This window comes from Giraffa tippelskirchi, chromosome 9, assembly GCF_054371585.1.
Source record: "Giraffa tippelskirchi isolate mGirTip1 chromosome 9, T2T-mGirTip1v1.2.pri, whole genome shotgun sequence".
NCBI classification, from domain to species: Eukaryota; Metazoa; Chordata; class Mammalia; order Artiodactyla; family Giraffidae; genus Giraffa; species Giraffa tippelskirchi.
The window spans coordinates 151,398,931-151,418,104 of record NC_137283.1 but is presented as its reverse complement, the minus strand read 5'-3'; the positions used below and the strand labels follow the sequence as shown (position 1 = coordinate 151,418,104).

Genomic DNA, 19,174 nt, shown 5'->3' with positions numbered 1-19,174 from the left:
ACCATCAAAACCAAAAACAAATTAAAAAGCAATGTAATACTCAAAACTTAAAATTGCCACAAAGTTCCCTTGTCTGCCTGACACAGTGATTCGCCCAGTAAACGCTAGTTTCTCTTCCTTCTCTGACCCCACCCTCCCAACACCCTACATTCCCCACTCTTGGCTCTCAGATAATAGCTGATACTCCAGAACACCCCCATATATTTAATTTATTCTTACTTCGGAGAAAGTTGTTCTGAAACATCCTTGACAGAGGTTGCAAAGCGAGACTCAATTCCAAGAGTTTCGTTTCTGTCTCTGTTGTCATCAGGGTCCCCCTCTCTATTTTCCCAACCACAGACCCATGAGGGCCTCATCATTAAGAAAACCAACCAACCAAACAAACCAACAAGAAACCTTGAATCTATATTCTCCTCCAGAAACTGCCCCAATTCAGAACTGCCTGTCCTCTTTCTACTCACCTCTGTCCTTGACCACTGCCATCTGGCCTCCCTCACCACCGCACAACTGAAATGACTGGTGTCAAGAGGACCAGTGATTCCCCCTTTGCCCAAACCAGGAGTCAGTGCTCACCTTCCTTGGCCTCACTCTGGCATCTAGTGGTGACCACTCCCTCTTTTCTTGACTCCTTTGGTGTCTTCTCCTGGCTTTACTCCTTCTTTGACATTCCCTCTCCGTCTCCTTTGCTGACTCCTTCTCTGGTATTCTAAAGTTTGAAGCTCATTTTCTATTCTATATGTTTGCCCTCAATGATCTCATCCTGTGTCACGGCTATAAATGCCATTCATATGCTGATGACTTCAAATTTATAAGTCTAGTCCTGACCTTTCTCTTGAACACCAGACTCATAAATTCAGTGGCCGACTGAACTTCTCCAAGACCATTTGCTAGGCATCTCAAATTTAAGAGATCTAAAAAAAGAACTGTTTGCCCATCTTAACCTTCCCACTCACAAACAAGCTTTTTCTTCATCTTCCCCATCTTGACCAATATAACTACCATCTACAGCCCAAACCCTACAGACCCAAATCCTTCAGAGCTGAACCCTGCTGAAAACCCTGCGATGGCTTCCTACTGCAGTTAGAATGAATGACACTCTAGACAAAGTCCATCAGGCCAAGATGAGGAGGCTCCTGCCCACCTGTGACATCATCAGGCACCCCTTCTCTTTCTCTCAGTGTTCTACACGGTGAGTCTTCTGTTCCCAGGACACACTGAGCTCAGTCCTTCATTTGTGCCAGCTGTTTGCCTGCCTGGAAGGCCCTATCCCTAGATACAGATTCAGCTGATTTTTTTTTTTTGGCTTCTCTGTGTGATTTGTGGAATCCTCAGTCTCCCGACCAGGGATTGAACCCAGGCCCTTGGCAGTGAGACTGTGGAGTCCTAACCACCAGGCCACCAGGGAGTTCCCAGCTGATTCTTTTTTGTCATTTGCTGCTAAGTCACTTTCAGTTGTGTCCGACTCTGTGCGACCCCATAGACAGCAGTCCACCAGGCTCCGCTGTCCCCGGAATTCTCCAGGCGAGAATACTGGAGTGGGTTGCCATTTCCTTCTCCAGTGCATGAAAGGGAAAAGTGAAAGTGAAGTCGCTCAGTCGTGTCTGACTCTTAGCGACCCCATGGACTGTAGCCTATCAGGCTCCTCTGTCCATGGGATTTTCCAGGCAAGAGTACTGGAGTGGGGTGCCATTGCTCTTGTCATTTAAGTGCTCAGATTATATTCCCTTAGAGGAGACTTGCTTTACCTTCTCATCTAAAGTGATGCTTTCCCCACCTTTGCTGTTGTATCCCCCTCTTTCATTTCCTCAGAATTCATCATTATTTGCCATTATCTCCCAAAGAAAGGCAATGCCAAAGAATGCTCAAACTACCACACAATTGCACTCATCTCACATGCTAGTAAAGTAATGCTCAAAATTCTCCAAGCCAGGCTTCAGCAATACGTGAACCGTGAATTTCCAGATGTTCAAGCTGGTTTTAGAAAAGGCAGAGGAATCAGAGATCAAATTGCCAACATCCACTGGATCATCGCAAAAGCAAGAGACTTCCAGAAAAACATCTATCTCTGCTTTATTGACTATGCCAAAGCCTCTGACTGTGTGGATCACAATAAACTGTGGAAAATTCTGCAAGAAATGGAAATACCAGACCACCTGACCTGCCTCTTGAGAAACCTGTATGCAGGTCAGGAAGCAACAGTTAGAACTGGACATGGAACAACAGACTGGTTCCAAATAGGAAAAGGAGTACGTTAAGGCTGTATATTGTCACCCTGCTTATTTAACTTCTATGCAGAGTACATCATGAGAAATGCTAGGATGGAGAAAGCACAAGCTGGAATCAAGATTGCCAGGAGAAATATCAATAACCTCAGATATGCAGATGACACCACCCTTATGGTAGAAAGTGAAGAAGAACTGAAGAGTCTCTTAATGAAAGTGAAAGAGGAGAGTGAAAAAGTTGGCTTAAAGCTCAACATTCAGAAAACTAAGATCATGGCATCTGGTCCCATCACTTCATGGGAAGTAGATGGGGAAACAGTGTCAGACTTTATTTTTCTGGGCTGCAAAATCACTGCAGATGGTGATTGCAGCCATGAAATTAAAAGACGCTTACTCCTTGGAAGGAAAGTTATGACCAACCTAGACAGCATATTAAAAAGCAGAGACATTACTTTGCCAACAAAGGTCCATCTAGTCAGGCTATGGTTTTTCCAGTGGTCATGTATGGATGTGAGAGTTGGACTATAAAGAAAGCTGAGCCCCGAGGAATTGATGCTTTTGAACTGTGGTGTTGGAGAAGACTCTTGAGAGTCCCTTGGACTGCAAGGAGATACAACCAGTCCATCCTAAAGGAGATCAGTCCTGGGTGTTCATTGGAAGGACTGATGTTGAAGCTGCAACTCCAATACTTTGGCCACCTGATGCGAAGAGCTGACTCATTTGGAAAGACCCTGAAGCTAGGAAGGATTGAGGGCAGGAGGAGAAGGGGACAACAGAGGATGAGATGGTGGGATGATATCACCGACGCAATGGACATGGGTTTGGGTGGACTCTAGGAGTTGGTGATGGACAGGGAAGCCTCGCGTGCTACGGTTCTTGGGGTCGCAAAGAGTCGGACACTACTGAGAGACTGAACTGAACTGGAGTATTTTTTTGGTTGGTTTTTTAGATTTTCTGTTTTCTCCAGTTAGAATGTAATTTCCATGAGACAGAGGATGTCATCTGTCTTGTTTACTCGGTGACTAGAGCCTGCCTGGAATTTGAGATGCTTAATAAAAATCTGGACATAAATGAATGAATAATTCTCGCTTTAACAAATGCATAGCTCATAGGGACTTCCCTGGTGGTCCGGCAGTTAAGATTCTGCACTCCCAATTCAGGGGGCCCAGGTTTAATCTCTGGTCCAGGAACCAGATCCCATTTGCCGCAACTAAGATCAGACACAGTTAAAATAAATAAATAAATAAAATATTTTTAAAAAGGAAGTGCATGGCTGATTGCCCTAAGCTTTGGTAATCTGGCACTGTGCTGACCCCCACATCTCTGTTGGATTCAACCGCCAAGGGAAGCAGAATGTCTCAGGGTCTTGGAGGGGCAGGCCTACAATAGATAGAATATATATTAATATTTATGCAATGGCCTTTGAATTTATGCACACTTTGCCTTGGTGAAGTAGAGCAGGCAGCATGGATGGTCTGCTGAACCTCTGTGTCTAGAAGGTTCTCTCTAATGACGCCCACAAGGAAGATTATTCTATAGCATTCTGGCTCAAAAACCCCATTTTCAGATGCTCTGCCGGGTGGGTGGTGTCAAAGGAATTTGAAATCATCTTGTCTGGTTGTATCTCACCAACCTGTTTAGGAAACTGCTGAAGAAAATCATCTCAGGATTGGCTTGGAAAGGTCTCTTTTTCAAGGAAACTTGACTACCAACTAGACAGCAGAGATGAACAGTGAATACCAAAATCTGAAATATGGCTCTGGCAAAGAAATGATCATGTCTGCCTGGGTCCTACCAAAGAGTAAAGAAGAGATAAATCCCCTTGGGCTAAATATGACAGGCAATTTGCAGTAGTTGGTGAGTGTGGTCCACATGCATCATGATGATTTTCCTAGACTGAGATTCTTTGAAGATGTGCTTGTGAACTGTAGTCATCTCTTTTCTTGCTGACCTAGAAATTCACAGATGGTAGTCATGAAGTTAGTGGCCTCCTGACCAGGCACTGGCGTCTGTGTGTATGGTCTCATTTGATTCTCACAACAGTCCTATGAAACCATAACATTATTGCTATCAATCTTATTATTGATACAAAACTCACCCAAAGCTGTACAGGAAGTGAGCAGCAGGCTTTCCACAAACTCTTTGTCCATTTCCGCAAATTAGTAATCCTTATTCAGATGATCTATGGGTGGGCTTCAGAGTTCCTGCAAACTCCAAGAAATTGCTTGTGAACTTTTTCATTTCATGCAAACATTTCTGGAGAGAAGGTTTACAATTCTCATCAAATTTTCTAAGGGGTTGTAACCACAAAAGATTAAGAACCACTAAGAAAGGGGAAAAAAAGAATTCCCTGGTGGTCCAGTGGTTAGGATTTTGCCTTCCGTTGCAGAGGGTGTGGGTTCGATACCTGGTCAGGGAGCTGAGATCCCACATGCCTTGTGGCCAAAAAAACCAAAGCATAAAGCAGAAACAGTATTGTAACAAACTCAATAAGGACTTTAAAAATGGTCCACTTATAAGAAAATCTAAAACAAAAGGAAAGAGAAAAGAACAAAGGATTATAATTCGGCCTAGAGCAGTTTCTATACTTTGTTTTATCTAAAACTTAAATGTGCTGTGCTTAGTCACTCAGTCGTGTCCGACTCTTTGCGACTCCATGGACTGTAGCCCACCAGGCTCCTCTGTCCATGGGATTCTCCAGGCAAGAATACTGGAATGGGTAGCCATGCCCTCCTCCAGGGGATCTTCCCAACCCAGGGATCAAACCCAGGTCTCCCATGTTGCAGGTGAATTCTTTACTGTCTGAGCCACCAGGGAAGCTCCTAAAACTTATCTATTCACCAAGAAAACAACCTTTCTTTGCACTTTCCTTCTTTAGTGTGTATAAGGAGAAAGAAAAGCAAGTGATATGTCAAAGATGCTTTTTAAAATTACACTCCCACCAAGAACCAATAACCACCCTAGGGTATAGGCATTGAGTTCTGCCTTCTGCTCTCCTCAAAAGCCCAAGGCCCAATATTTCCTTTTCCTTTGGTGTCCAAATGGGAAAGTGTGTACAGCTTTGTTTTCCTTAACAATGGAAACCCAAATATGTGAGAGCTTTTCAAAGAGGAATATTTCTTGATCATAGATCACACCTGCCGGGCTCTCTGCTTTGGCTGAGACCAAAAACATGTGTGGAACAGTTCTTGACTCCAAAGATCAATACTTGAGTAGGGAAAGCAGATAGGCAAGGGCACAATTTCCTTCATGTATAAAGAATCTCTATAAATCAATGCAAAAGACTTAACTTCCCAGTGAAAAGGTTGCAAGGGCTATTAAGAGACAAGCCCCAGAAAAGGAAATGCACAGGATTCTTAACCGTGAAACTATGCTTTACCTGATTCATAATGTGAGATATACATGGGAAACTAGGATAAGATGGCATGGCTTACCTTTGACTGACAGAGGTATAAAATCTGGCAACTGTTGTGTTGGCAAGGGATCAGGAAAAACACACTATCACATGTATTACCGGTGGGAATATACATGAGTAAAACATTTATGGAAGATAATTTGATGGTATTCGTCAACACTTAACATCAAAGGGACAGAAGAGCCAATGGGAAGAGTTTCCAAAACTTGAACAACCTGAGTTATAAAATAAATAAAATACTGTTGGAATTATAACCTAGAGTACGACATAAACATCCATGAGTCCATACCGATATAAGTAAGTTAATAAATAAACAGGAAGAAGAGACAAATTTCCACTGCAGAAAAATTCCAAATAATTTATGCAGAAATTCTGCCTTCAAGGAGGTAGGATGTAACTTTTACCATTGGCTGCATGATCACGGCTTCCTCCCAAGAGTAAAGGGGTAGGGAGTGGTTTTAGAGAAACCTGACACATATCACTGCAGCTGAATGATCAAGGTCAACATCAACAGCAGTAAGTTATGTTGATAGTATGTACTCCTGCTAGGATGTGATAAAAAAAAAACCCCGCCACTTTATTGCTCTGATCTTCCTCCCCCAAGATGCATAACCCCAGTTTAATCCTAAGAAAAACATCAGAAAAATTACAATAGGGGGACTTTGTATGAATACCTGACCAGTACCCTGAATATTTATTGTAAGGACTGAAGCTGAACCTCCAACACTTTGGCCATCTGATGCAAAGAGGCAACTCATTGGAAAAGCCCTTGATGCTGGGAAAGATTGAAGGCCAAAGGAGAAGGGGGTGACAGAGGGTGAGATGGTTGGATGGCATCACTGACTCAATGGACATGAGTTCAAGTTAGCTCTGGGAGATAGTGAAGCACAGGGAAGCCTGGCGTGCTACAGTCCGTGGGGTTGCAGAGTTGGACACGACGTAGCGACTGAGTAACAACAACAGCCTCTCTGTACATTGCTAAGGAGGAGCTAATGAGGGAAGGGACAAAAAGAGGTGACTAGGGACAAGTCATAGGATCAATGGGGAATAGCGAGGCCTAGCTGGGACCAGCAACTATGAACTTCCAGTGGCAGCCATCTGTGCACTTCTCTCTTTCCTCGAAGCAGCCTGTAGTAGGAGCAGAGAAGATAGACGGGTGAATAGATCCTGGATTTGTATACTGCGTGGAACAGATGGACTAGAGGCTCTGGAGCTGAGGGCTAGACAGCAACAAGCAAAATGGTGCTGGGAGGAGAAGGGAGTAAGGCCTAGAGCAGCCAGTAAGGGGGAAAACGGAGGCGATGAGCAGCAAGAGCTCTGGATTTGGTTTAAGAGTGTGGGTGGTGGGAGAGCAGAATGAATTGAAATTCTGCTTCTGATCCAAGGATGAGTTCCAAAAGTGTGAAATTTGAAGGCCTTGCCATAATAAACCATCATATATTCACATAAGCAAGTGCTAAGTAGCTCTTAAGTAAGGAAAATGGGAAAAACAGAGGAAAAGAGGTGGGAAAATGTAAAGGGTGGGCGAGAAATGTTAAATAATCCTGCTTGGTTAGATTGGAAGGTCTACATATGGGTTATTTTGGGACATATATTGGAAAAGGTAAGTTGGGGCCAGATTTGCCAAGTTTCTCAACTGGAGAAGCTGTGTCTGCACACGGTACTAATAACGTCTTGTTCAAGTCCAACCACCTGTCAGAGGTAGAAGTTATGGATGGAGATCACAGAGGTAGACCAAAGGATTCAGGCTGATGGCCAGCTCTCCTGATTTCTGCAGCAATGTCATTTAAGGAAAAATCAAGGGATGGGACTTCCCTGGTGGTCCAGTGGTTAAGAAGCTGCCTTCCAATGCAAGGGATGTGGGTTTGATTCCTGGTCAGGGGACTGAGGTACAACTAAGACTCAGCACAGCCAGATAAATAAATACATATTTAAAAAGAAAGAAAAAGGAGAGAGGAGCTGCTATAGATCAAAAGAGTCTTCAGAGGCATAACAATCAGATGAACTATTTGGCTCTTTTTTGGCTACTGACTCAAAACAAAGTAACAGAAAAGATAGTTTTGTGGAACAAGGGAAATCTACATGAACTGTGATTCTGATGATACTGAAGAATTAATGTTAATTTTTTTTAAGAGTGACAATGGTGTAGTTATGTACAGAATGTCTGTATTTTGAAAGATATTTCCTGGAGTATGAAGAGCCAAAAGGATTTGATGTAAAGAAAACAATACAAAAGCAAAACAAACCCAGGAAAAACGGTCTAGATGAGGAAACGTACAGATCCTGATAATTACTAATCTGGGGTTTGTTGCAATGTACTCTCTACTGAGTAGGTTTGACATTTTTCATAATATCTAAATTTTAAAAAATAACAGCTGACAAAGGATTGGGGTTAAGAGTAGAGTTTAAAAGGTTGATTCCATTTGAAACCCCAGGTAAATAAGAGCCCAGGGTGACACGGCTGTAGCAGCAGGTAGGTTGGGTGGGAGGGCAGCTGATGGAGGTGGGTGGGCCTCATTCCTAGACGGAGTCGGGGTGGCCTCTGGCCCCAACCTGAAGCTGAGAAAGAGGAGCTGACCCCTGTAGGACCCATTTTCTCCTGTTTGTCCAAAGGCTAGGAAATCCCGAGGCTCCTCCTTTTGGTGTTACACCCTGTTCTCCAGCCCTCGGAGGACAGGCTGGGTGATGGAAGGAAGAGACAGAAGCCTCCATCCACTTGCGTTTGTGGCTCCTTTGCAGTGGAGCAGGCGTGTTGTAAACAGCGATTCTGGGTACAGCTTACCATGTTGCTTTTCCCCAAATCAAAACTCCATCTCCCCTCTGTTAACATAAGCCATCAAGGGTTGATCTGTATTCAATTTTCCCTGGGTGGTCCTGGGTTGACATCTTGCCCTCTGCCTCACCCTAGGAACTTGGGAACCCAATCTTTTGTTCCATCTGCTTCTAAGACAGCCTGCCTCCCGCTGCTGGCCCGGCGGTTCCAGCCTGGATTCTCTGTTTTGAAACCTCGGCTAATGTTACAGAGAACAAGAGATCTTTACATTTCATGTGAATATTCCGCATGTGTCCTGGCCACATTTGTGCACAATTGGCCTGCATTCATGAGAAAACTGCAGAGCATGAGCCAGGCTGAAAATGTGACCCCACCCTGCCCCTACTTCCTAACGGCTCCCCTAGACTGGAGACGGTCCTGCTGCTTGAAACAGAATAAATGAACCCCACTTTGGTGCGAGCAAAGGAGCTCTGAGGGCTGGTGCTCTGGGTTCACAGTGACCGGTCCCAGCCTGCCTGGTTGGGAAATTTTCCCAGAGGAACAACTGGGGGCATGGGTGAGGGTCGAGATGGTCAGTTGCGGTAAGAAATCTGAGCTCACTGCGTTTTGAAAGCACCTTTGCACGCTGGAATTCTTCCCAAAGGCGCTTCTCTTTCTTCAATAATGAGCAGGACTTCTGGCCAGTCTGTCCCCTCTGAAGAATGTGTTTCTCTGGCACCTGCAAGGTGGGGCTTTCCCAGAAGCCAAAAAACATGCACAGGGCCACATGCTCAGAGGACTAGTCACAATGCCCAGGGCACAGGGAGGCCAGGGGCAGGGGTGCAGCAAGTTCAAGAGTCCCTCCTACCTGAGCATCTCAACCTGGACCCATCACCTCAAAGCACAAACACGCTGCTTTGTCACTTACCTTCTGGCACCTTCAGGCTATGGGACCTCAGTGTTCGAAATTTAGCAGTCATTTGAAGCTCCCTATCATTGTCCTTCTTGTCCCTGGGAGTCCAATGTCTGCTCCTATTGAAAATCCTAGGAAGCCTGGATTCAAATCATAAAACACAGCTTGTATGCAGAATTTCTATGATGTGGGCATCTTGAATTCATTACTCCTATGGCTTTATGGAGTGTATTTAAAATGTATATACTACAGTGAATATAAACTTTATGATTCATTTTGCCCAAGAGGAAGGAAAAGGATGAGAGGAAATTAAAGTTGTGCCCTGGCACAATGGACTGTGTGGTGGAGCCTCAGTCAAGACTGCTGATGTAGTTGGATTCCTGTGGTCAAGACAGTGCCCCCTCGCCTGTCAGTTCTTCTCTGAGAGCGTGCTCATTTCTCCGGAGGCTGATGATCTTGTTTTCAAAGGGTCTCGGCTCATCAACAACTGAGAGTCGGCTAACATGAAACTACCTCATGGCTTGGAGCAAAATTTTTCACATTTTTCAGATCTCTGGATGAAACGCTGTATCTAAAGGTCTAGGATTATCACTCACCTGAGCTGTGGGCATTTATCAGTTGTGCAGGAGCCTTCTTGGCGATGGGTTCAGAAATAAACTCATTCAGATATAATCAGGAAATTCTAGCCTGAGAAAGCAGACTCAAATAGCTCCACTGAAGCAGCTTTGCTTTTCAGGTGAGGCAGAACTCTCTGAACTTACTGATAGAAGCTCTAATGAAATTCAGGGCAGCCCCAGGTTCCCTTGGCATTCTGTCACTTGCCATTCCTCAAAATGTCTGGATGAAGAAAATGTGCTGACTTGATGGATAAAATAAATCAACATATGGGAAACATTATATATAAAATGAATCAACATATGTAGAATCAATGTATGTAAAAGCATGATTGAAATGAAGTGAGGTGGAAGTCACTCAGTCATGTCCGACTCTTTGCGACGCCGTGGACTATACAGACCGTTGAATTATCCAGGCCATACTGGAGTGGGTAGCCTTTCCTTCTCCAGGGGATCTTCCCAGCCCAGGGATTGAACCCAGGTCTCCCGCATTGCTGGCAGATTGGCACATAATAAATGTCATATACAATTTGTTTCAAAATCTGTTTTCCAAAACATGATCTGACCTATTTATCTATCATGATCTATTGAGGGACACACTTTGAATCCTGGTCCTGCCACTTTCTAGCCATGTAATTTCAGGCAGGTTCAACAATCTTTGCTGTAGTTTTCTTCATTTGCATCGTAGGAATAGTGTCTTGAAGATTAAATGAGTGAAGGGCTTCCCTGATGGTCCACTGGTTAAGAATCCACCTTATAGTGCAGGGGACAGTGGCTCCACCCCTGGCTGGGAAGATTCCACATGCCTTGGGGCAACTAAGCCCAGACACCAAAACTACTGAAGCCTGTGCACTTTAGACAGCATATTAAAAAGCAGAGACATTACTTTGCCAACAAAGGTCTGTCTAGTCAAAGCTATGGTTTTTCCAGTAGTCATGTATGGATGTGAGAGTTGGACTATAAAGAAAGCTGAGCATTGAAGAATTGATGCTTTTGAACTGTGGTGTTGGAGAAGACCCTTGAGAGTCCCTTGGACTGCAAGGAGATCCACCCAGTCCATCCTAAAGGAAATAAGTTCTGAATATTCATTGGAAGGACTGATGCTGAAGCTGAAACTCCAACACTTTGGCCACCTGATGCAAAGAACTGACTCATTGGAAAAGACCCTGATGCTGGGAAAGATTGAAGGTGAGAGGAGAAGGGGATGATAGAGGATGAGATGGCTGGATGACATCACTGGCTCAATGGATGTGAGTTTGAGTAAACTCCAGGAGTTGGTGATGGACAGGGAGGCCTGGCATGCTGCAGTCCATGGGGTTGCAAAGAATCAGACACGACTGAGTGACCGAACTGAAACTGAACTGAATTGTGCACCCTACAGCCTGTGCTCCACAGGCTGCTGCAATGAGAAGCCTGCATACCTCGACTAGAGAGCAGCCCCCACTTGCTGCAACTACAGAAAAGCCCGTGCACAGCAACGAAGACACAGCACAGCAAAAAAAAAAAAAAAGGAAAATTAAATGAGTGAATAGCGAAACTCTTAGAACAATGCTGGCACACAATAAGCGCTCCAGTAGAGTTAACTATTATAACTATTGCATATGGAAAGACATACAGTAAAATGTGAACAGTAGTATTTCTGAGTGGTAGAATCATGGATGGATGTCTATTTCATTTCCTGTTGGGTAATTTTAAGCTTCCTCCTGGGTAGGAGCGAATTTTCTTGGCCTTCATAATCCTTGAGTGACTAACCCTTGGGTCTTGCTGGTCATAGTTATTCAATAACATTGAACTCAGCTGTTAGGATCACACTGGGTCATAAACAACTCTCCCAAATATCCATCTTCATTGTCTTATGTTTTCATAGCTATTTAGTAAGTTTCTAGATTAAAATTAGTAAAGAGAGATGAGGTAAAGCTTAGTAAATGCCAATCATTGTGAATGTGTTTCTCACAAAACTGTGTCTTTTTTCATGACTCCTCGAGGGCTTAGATAATAAGTTCTGGACTTGCCCTCTCAAGTGGGGCCTCTCTATAAGCCTGCACAGTGTGGCTTGCCATAAAGATAACAAACTACTAGTTAATCATCTGCATATGTAGCCCATGTACAGCAGCCCCCTGGGAATGGTAAGTAAATGAGAATTTATGGAAGTCAGACCTTTGGATAGGCAGTGAAATTGGCAGTCAAGAAAAGCATAAACAGCAAAAAAGCAGGATAACAGGAAAGCATATATAGTATGATTCTATATGTATGTAAAATTACATATGTAAATCTGTATGAACATATGTGCATAGAATGTCTTAAATATAAGTGAAGATTATCACTACATTGTGAAATTTGGGGTGATTTTTTTTCTCTCTTTATACTTTTCTATGCAGAAAAATGTGCATACACACATATGATATATGAGAAAAGAATAACCACCTACTTTCAATTAAGTGTTCATCAAAAGGACTGCTCTGTTCAACAGACTTTAAAAATTAACTCTAAAAAAAGTAACTAAAGATATGAAATATGATGTCTCCTAGGGCTGCCAGATTTAGCAAATTGAAATGCAGGATATTCAGTTAAATCTGAAGTTTGATAAACAATATAAGTATATCTCATGCAGTTTGGGGACATCACCTCTTCTCTTCTTATAGAGAAAAGAGGCAATGCTCCTACCATTATTTATATTACTTTTCTTTTTTGTTTTTCTAAGTAGGTTTTTATTTCACATAGCCAGAAATCATACCATTTACAGTTTTCATTCATTTACCAAATTTGTGTTGAATTCCTACTGTGGATTAGGCACTGTGTTAAGGAATATGCTAGGATTATAAACCATTAACTTTGCTGCCACTAAATATAAAATCATTATTTACTACGTTTTTATTGTTGTGTTGTTTAGTCACTAAGTTGTGTTGCCTCTTTTGCAACCAAGTAGACTGTAGCCCACCAGGGTCCTCTGTCCGTGGGATTTCCCAGGCAAGGATATAGGAGTAGTTTGCCATTTCCTTCTCCAGGGGGTCTTCCTGATCCAGGGATCAAACCTGCGTCTCCTATATTGATGGGTAGATTCTTTACCACTGAGCCACCTGAGAAGCCCAAAAGGAGCTTATCACATTTTTATTACATTATATGTTCTGTCTCCCAGTCATGTCCAACTCTTTGCAATCCCATGGACTGCAGCACACCAGGCCTCCCTGTCCCTCACCACCTCCTGGAGTTTGCCCAAGTTCATGTTCATTGGATCGGTGATGCTGTCCAGGCATCTCATCCTGTGAAGCTGTTTTCTTCTTCTGCCCTCAATCTTTCCCAGCATCAGGGTCTTTTCCAATGAGTCGTCTGTTCGCATCAGATGACTAAAATACTGAAAGTTCAGCATCAGTCCTTCCAGTGAATATTCAGGGTTGATCTCCCTTAAGATTCACTGGTTTCATCTCCTTGCTGTCCAATGGACTTTCAGGAGTCTTCTCCAGCACCACAGTTTGAAGGCATCAATTTTTTGGCATTCTGCCTTCTTTACAGCCCAGTTTTATACATTATACAAATTTAAATTTATATAATGTATATAAATTTAATTTTATATTTAACAATTTAATGTTAAAAATTATATTATAAACATAAGTAACAAAAACTATATTTTTGTTATACTTAAAAGTTTAAATTTAACAATTTAATTTAACAATTTAAATGAATGCATAATCTGTATCAAGTTGGTATATTCCGTTTTACTTAATCTTCTATTGTGAGTTAATTTATTCATTTATTTACATATTATCTTTTTTGCTATTGTAAATAATATTGCCTTGAATGTCTTTGTGCATCAGTTAAGTTCAGTTCAGTCGCTCAGTCCTGTCCAGCTCTTTTGAACCCCATGAACTGCAGCACCCCAGACCTCCCTGTCCATCACCAACTCCTGGAGTTTACCCAAACTCATGTCCATTGAGTCCCTGATGCCATCCAACCATCTCATCCTCTGTCATCCCCTTCTCCTTCTGTCCTCAATCTTTCCTAGCATCGGGGTCTTTCCAAATGAGTCAGCTCTTCCCATCAGGTGGCCAAAGTATTGAAGTTTCATGTTCAACATCAGTCCTTCCAATGAACACCCAGGACTGATCTCCTTTAGGATGGACTGGTTGGACCTCCTTGCAGTACAAGGGACTCTCAAGGGTCTTCTCCAACACCACAGTTCAAAAGCATCAATTCCTTGGGGCTCAGCCTTCTTCACAGTCCAACTCTCACATCCATACATGACCACTGGAAAAACCATAGCCTTGACTAGACGGACCTTTGTTGGCAAAGTAATGTCTCTGCTGTTTAATATGCTATCTAGGTTGGCCATAACTTTCCTTCCAAGGAGTAAGTGTCTTTTAATTTCATGGCTGCAGTCACCATCTGCAGTGATTTTGGAGCCCAGAAAAATAAAGTCAGCCACTGTTTCCCCACTTATTTCTCATGAAGTGATGGGACCAGATGCCATGATCTTAGTTTTCTGAATGTTAAGCTTTAAGCCAACTTTTTCACTCTCCTCTTTCACTTTCATCAAGAGGTTCTTTAGTTCTTCTTCACTTTCTGCCATAAGGGTGGTGTCATCTGCATATCTGAGGTTATTGATATTTCTCCTGGCAATCTTGATTCCAGCTTGTGCTTTCTCCAGCCTAGCATTTCTCATGATGTACTCTGCATAGAAGTTAAATAAGCAGGGTGACAATATACAGCCTTAACGTACTCCTTTTCCTATTTGGAACCAGTCTGTTGTTCCACGTCCAGTTCTAACTGTTGCTTCCTGACCTGCATACAGGTTTCTCAAGAGGCAGGTCAGGTGGTCTGGTATTCCCATCTCTTTCAGAATTTTCCACAGTTTATTGTGATCCACACAATCAAAGGCTTTGGCATAGTCAATAAAGCAGAGATAGATGTTTTTCTGGAACTCTCTTGCTTTTGCGATGATCCAGTGGATGTTGGCAATTTGATCTCTGATTCCTCTGCCTTTTCTAAAACCAGCTTGAACATCTGGAAGTTCACGGTTCACGTATTGCTGAAGCCTGGCTTGGAGAATTTTGAGCATTACTTTACTAGCATGTGAGATGAGTGCAATTGTGCGGTAGTTTGAGCATTCTTTGGCATTGCCTTTCTTTGAAATTGGAATGAAAACTGACCTTTTCCAGTCCTGTGGCCACTGCTGAGTTTTCCATATTTGCTGGCATATTGACTGCAGCACTTTCACAGCATCGTCTTTTAGGATTTGAAATAGCTCAACTGGAATTCCATCACCTCCACCAGCTTTGTTCGCAGTGATGCTTCCTAAGGCCGACTTGACTTCACATTCCAGGATGTCTGGCTCTAGGTGAGTGATCACATCATTGTGATTAACCGGGTCGTGAAGATCTTTTTTGTACAGTTCTTCTGTGTATTCTTGCCACCTCTTCTTAATATCCTCTGCTTCTGTCAGGTCCATACCATTTCTGTCCTTTATTGAGCCCATCTTTGCATGAAATGTTCCCTTGGTATCTCTAATTCTCTTGAAGAGATCTCTAGTCTTTCCCATTCTGTTGTTTTCCTCTATTTCTTTGCATTGATTGATGAGGAAGGCTTTCTTATCTCTCCTTGCTATTCTTTGGAACTCTGCATTCAAATGGGTATATCTTTCCTTTTCTCCTTTGCTTTTCGCTTCTCTTCTTTTCACGGCTATTTTTTAGGCCTCCTCAGACAGCCATTTTGCTTTTTACATTTCTTTTTCTTCAGGATGGTCTTGATCCCTGTCTCCTGTATAGTGTTACAAACCTCTGTCCATAGTTCGTCAGGCACTCTATCAGATCTAGTCCCTTAAATCTATTTGTCACTTCCACTGTATAATCATAAGGGTTTTGATTTAGGTCGTACCTGAATGGTCTAGTGGTTTTCCCCACTTTCTTCAATTTATGTCTGAATTTGTGCATCAAGCTATTCTCAAGTTTTAGCATTATTTTATTTTAATTTTCAGATAGACGGAGCTTCATATTAATTTTTATAAAAAGGTTAATTGACTAGAAAGAAAAAGATTAAGTTTATGTGTGTTGACTACTAATATGTTTGATTATCTTTTCACATATGTGCTTACTAATTTTATTTTCTGGATTGTCTCTTTATTTTTAGGGGTAATGTGTTAGTGATTTTTCTTATCTACTTATGAACTTGTATAAAACAGCTATTAACTTTGTGTCAAATTTGTTACTTATGGTTTTCAGCCTTTTGGTGTTTTATTTTTTGTTCTTGGTTTTATTTTTGACCTATTTATGGGGCTTCCCTTGTGGCTCAGCTGGTAAAGAATCCACCTGCAATGCAGGAGACCTGGGCTCGATCCCTGGGTTGGAAAGATCCCCTGGAGAAGGCAACAGCTACCCACTCCAGTTTTCTGGCCTGGAGAATTCCATGGACTATCCAGTCGCAAAGAGTCAGACACAACTGAGTGACTTTCACTTTTTCACTTTTCAGAGCAATTTAACGTTATAACTTGTAAAATCTGTTCATCCTTTGATTTTTTTAAAAACTGCTTCTCAGTATAGAATGTCATTTTTCTATCTAGATGTTTGCTATCTAATTAACTCTATTTTATTTTATTTTATATTTTAAATATATTAAAATCTTAAATCATCTGGAATTTATTTTTGAGCAAACTTGTATACACCATAGCTAATAGGATTTTTTTCCCAGATGACTTACCAGTTACTCCCAAAGAAAACCCTGTCTTTCTCTTTCCCATTGATTTTTGGGACAATTTCTTTTTACCACAAATTTAAATTTCTTATAAAGTTTATCTTGGGACTTTATGTAATATTCTTTTAGTCTGTTTAGTTGAATGCCATTATCATACTTTCTATGTTATAAAATCCAATAGCTTTGTATTATAAAGTATTGTAGTGTTATAAAGTCTATATAATGAAAATTATTATAGCTCTACAATATATTTTTAAGTGTCAGGGTTATTTCCCTAATTTTATACTCTTCTTTCTGAAAAAACAAAAGGATTAAGTTGTACAAAACTTCCATTGAGATTTGAGTTGAAATGGCGTGAATGCTATACATTAATTTGATAACAAGGAGATGGAAATGGCAGCCCACTCCAGCATTCTTGCCTGGAGAATCCTGTGGACAGAGGAACCTGGCAGGCTACAGTCCATGGGGTTGCAAAAAAGTCAGACACGACTTAGCGACTAAGCAAGTACTCATTCAGTTAAAGGATCCTGTGGTTTAACACTATTTGAAGAATTACTGATTCAGTCAATATGTTAAGATCTCAAAAGTCTTGCTTCTGCTATCTCATAAAATCTCGGTGCTATCTTGCCTCTGCCTTTGCTAGGACTGTTCTTCCGGCCTGAAGAGGGTGCCCCTCCAGATGTGAGCTGAGCGCATCCCCCCAGTCCAGCTCAAGCCCGTCTGTTGCTCCTCGCCCAGCCTCTCCAGAGCTGCTGGTAGGCCCTCCCCTGCTTTGGCACTTAGTGATACACAGACAGTCCCCAACTTATCCTGGCTCTACTTGCCATTTTTCAGCTTTACAGGGATGCAAAAGCTATATGCCTTTAGTAGAAACTGTACTTTGAATTTTGAATTTAGATCTTTTCCTGATCTAGAGATGTGTGATACATCCCTTTCTGTGATGCTGGGCAGTGGCGGCCACAGCTGCCAGGCAGGTGATCACGAAGGGAAACAGCCAACCCATTTGGAACCAAACTGTATCCATTCAGCCATGCTGCTTTTCCCTTGTAGGACAACATTCCATAAATTGCATGAGATATTTTTAACACTTTATGATAAAATAGGCTTTGCGTTAGATGATTTTGTCCAACTGTAGGCTAATGGAAGTGTTCTGAGCACGTTTCTAAGCTATGATATTCAGTGTGTGTTGTTGTTTAGTCACTATCGTTGTGTCTGACTCTCATGCAATCCCATGGACTGTAGCCCGCCAGGTTCCTCTGTCCATGGGATTTTCCAGGCAAGAATACTGGAGTGGATTGCCATTTCCTTCTCCAGGGGATCTTCCTGATGCAGGGGTCAAACCCTGTCTCCTGTATTGCAGGTAGATTCTTTACCACTGAACCACTAAAGGAGCTCTGTTCAGTAGATTAGGTATATTAAATATATTTTCAACTTAATGGTATTATCACATTATGGTGGGCTTGTGGGAATGTAACCCCATTGTAAGTCAAATAAGCTCTGTATCGTCTCTACCTACCCAAGTCTTGTCTTGAAATTTCAGATTAGATTATAAGCACTCTGAGAGCAAGAACCTTAAATTTATATCTATTACAACACAGTGTTTTATATATTGTATACATTCTTTAAATATTTATTAAATGAACAAATTTATTAAAGGAACAAATAGCAAGCATAGAACAAGAAGTGCACTTATTTGCTTGTTTGTTTTGATGCTATGAAAACACAGCTAAATCATTTGTTAGTTTTCTGGTATAAGTAAAACTCCATATCTCAATGAAAATATTTGAAATATTTTTATATTTTATTTTAAAATATTTTAAAAGCTTTTGACACCTTTACTCATCCGTTCCTCCATTTTTTGGAGACCTGTATTTCTGACACGCCCACTTTCAATTGGAATGCACAATTTAAAGTTTCCTGAAACACCCAGATTTATCCTGTATAAATACAATTAACTTTTTATGTTAGAGTGAATGAGAAGGCATGAATTTGAGGTATTGCTCACAGGAAGATAAACTACTGTACTTTCACTTGTAGCTGTGTGAAAACCTACTTGCAAGCACACATGGTCTCTCAACACTGGAAAACATGTGAAGAATTGCCCATTTGTGGGGCGGTATGGCAACTATGGAGGCCAAAGAGGATTTTATCTATCTATTCACTTATTGCCAATTAATTTTTCGTCTGATTAAGACAGAAAGAAGGATTTGTGTTGGGGGTAAAGCGAGACATTCTGAATAAATGTTTCTTAAGGAGGAGGCCTTAGTATCCTGAAACTTTGGCCAAAAAATCCAAAGAAGGAGTGGAATCCCTGGGGCTGTGGGTTGGATGGGGTTGGAAGTAAAGCTTGTAGAAATCTCTTTTGAATGTACTTTTTCTGTTGCTGGTATAGTATATGTATCTAGGAGAATAATCTTTTTTGAGGGTCTGCTCTATGTCAGGTACTGTGTGAAGTACCCCCTAGCAATGTGTTAGTACACAAGCTCTATTTGACACCTCCCAGGTATAAAGCATTATAAGAAAAGTCTATAATCTCACAGTTTTGCTCCCCTGCCCCCAACATTGCTTCCCTCCAGC

General features: G+C 41.8%; 1 protein-coding gene across 1 annotated transcript in view; it reads right to left on the bottom strand.

Moving 5' to 3' along the window:
- Positions 1-3,568: 3,568 nt before the first annotated feature.
- The window catches only part of MTHFD1L (methylenetetrahydrofolate dehydrogenase (NADP+ dependent) 1 like), a 253,716-nt gene continuing 238,110 nt past the window's right edge, over positions 3,569-19,174 (bottom strand). Inside the window, exons 29-30 of the transcript XR_014065472.1 lie at positions 4,321-4,426; positions 3,569-4,173 (exon numbers count right to left, since the gene is read on the bottom strand). The gene's annotated coding sequence lies outside the window, so the exon portion shown is untranslated. The remainder of the gene's footprint in view (positions 4,174-4,320; positions 4,427-19,174) is intronic.